The sequence below is a fragment of the Sinocyclocheilus rhinocerous genome, unplaced genomic scaffold, assembly GCF_001515625.1.
Source record: "Sinocyclocheilus rhinocerous isolate Xijiao unplaced genomic scaffold, SAMN03320098_v1.1 scaffold1159, whole genome shotgun sequence".
NCBI classification, from domain to species: Eukaryota; Metazoa; Chordata; class Actinopteri; order Cypriniformes; family Cyprinidae; genus Sinocyclocheilus; species Sinocyclocheilus rhinocerous.
The window spans coordinates 30,191-32,045 of NW_015634336.1; the positions used below are offsets into that span (position 1 = coordinate 30,191).

General features: G+C 40.2%; 1 long non-coding RNA gene across 1 annotated transcript in view; it reads left to right on the plus strand.

Annotated features, from left to right (window-relative positions):
* The window catches only part of LOC107745510 (uncharacterized), a 15,870-nt gene that overhangs the window by 3,170 nt on the left and 10,845 nt on the right, over positions 1 to 1,855 (plus strand). Inside the window, exon 2 of the long non-coding RNA XR_001640606.1 lies at positions 1,222 to 1,225. This is a non-coding gene — a long non-coding RNA (uncharacterized LOC107745510). The remainder of the gene's footprint in view (positions 1 to 1,221; positions 1,226 to 1,855) is intronic.

The following is a 1,855-nucleotide window of genomic DNA, read 5'->3' on the forward strand; positions in this document are numbered from 1 at the left end:
CATTAAATCGTCCTCCTCCCATTTTCACCTCAAAATTTTGGGGAAGCTGTGCCTCCCCTGCCTCCCCCGACGAGCCGCCACTTGTAGATAGCTTCACTAATTTTAACGGGAGTGTTTTTTAAAGTGCATAAACTCACGCTAGACTGAAGTCAGTGATGATGTTCTTTGATAATGTGAATTATTTGTTCATTTTCTGTAACGTAGCTGCTGTTTGAATAACTGAGGTAACTTAAAGGTGCAATAGGTGATTGTCTTCAGAAACATTTTTTGTTATGCTGGTTGAAAGTCTCTTCACATCCCGATAGCAATCATTAAGTTAAGTGGTCTAAATGTATTTGTCTGTATTTATATATTCTGTGGAAGGTGTAGGATCAAGAAATGTTCGTCTAATCAAAACGTTCGGTCCGAGTGTTTTAATATGCTTTCCTACCTGTCTGTCAACGTATGTATTAGCATACCTCTGCGCACCCAGTTCGCGCAGACAGGATACTCATCAGCGCGTTCACGCACGCTGTGCAGACAGAGCGAGGATGGCAGGCAAACATCAACAAGCCGATCTTCCTTCCTGGTATTGTAGTACTTTTAAAGATTTCTCACCGGTGAATGACACATGATGTAGCCCAGCGGTTAATCCAGTCCTCGCGCCAGCTCGTTAGAAGTGAGCTACGTGCATGAACTGTGTTCCGATCGATATGATCCCTACACAGAGTTCATTGCTCCCTACTCCCTGAGCAGGGGAAATCCGTTGAAGTTTACTTCACTTCGGAACATGGGCTGGAATTGGGAACCTGATGTAGCCTATTGTAGTAATGTTGTCTCTGGTCTGAGTGTAAATGCATTCAGGGGGCGTGGCTTTGGACGGCGATTGCAGGAAGGGTGGGAGGTTCGCTTTCAGTGCTATCAGGCTAAAGTTAGCATTTTCCAAGATCTCCTATTGTACCTTTAATCACAAGCTTGTTAATTATTCCTGAATAATTCTTACTTACTTCAGGCTTCAAAATTTGGCAGCACTGTTTGAAGTTGAAGTTTTAGGTTTCCTGAACAACATTTACAAAATTCACTGTATAAGTTACTGTTAGATCTTTTGCTCCAACTGCTGGTTAATCAGGTGATAGAAGAGAAATAAGTTCCAATAGACTAGCAATTGAAGTTATGGTAGGAATGTAAATCAGATATAAAGTGGCACAGTATTTGAATGCATGAGTGCCAGTGACTTCTCAGAATTGTGAGATAAAAAGTTGCAATTGTCAAATTCTGCCAGGAAAAATGTCAGCTCACAATTCTTACATTTTCTTGCAACTGTTTATACATTACAATTCTGAGGAAAGGGGGAAAGAATTGAGAATTATATCAGGGTGTCTACAGACCTTTTTAATACCACCTTTTGTGAAATTTAAGCTGTGATGGAATAACCTGTGATGGAAATACACATTATATTACATGCATGTGTGATATTTAATGCATTTAATGTGAAAAGAAAAGAAAATATCCTCCTGAGACCTAAGCATAACATTCTGTCCACTGTAGTAGACATCAAGACTTACTGTCACGGAATGCCAGGAGAGACAAGGTAAGTTCCAAGTGCAGTTTATTGAAAGTAACAAATAATCAAAAACAGAAATGAAAACGTGGCAAAAGGTAATCCAACACAAGGGACAGATAACACTGTGAACTATGAACAGCAATCGAAGAACAGACAAGGGAATGACAAATACAATATAGCCGCAATGACAGACAGAGTGAGCATGGTATATATAGATGGGATAATGAGTGAATGACTAACAGGTGAAAATGATCGGAACTGATAACCAGGTGCTCATGATCAGACAGAATGACAAGCAAGGGACTATGGGAA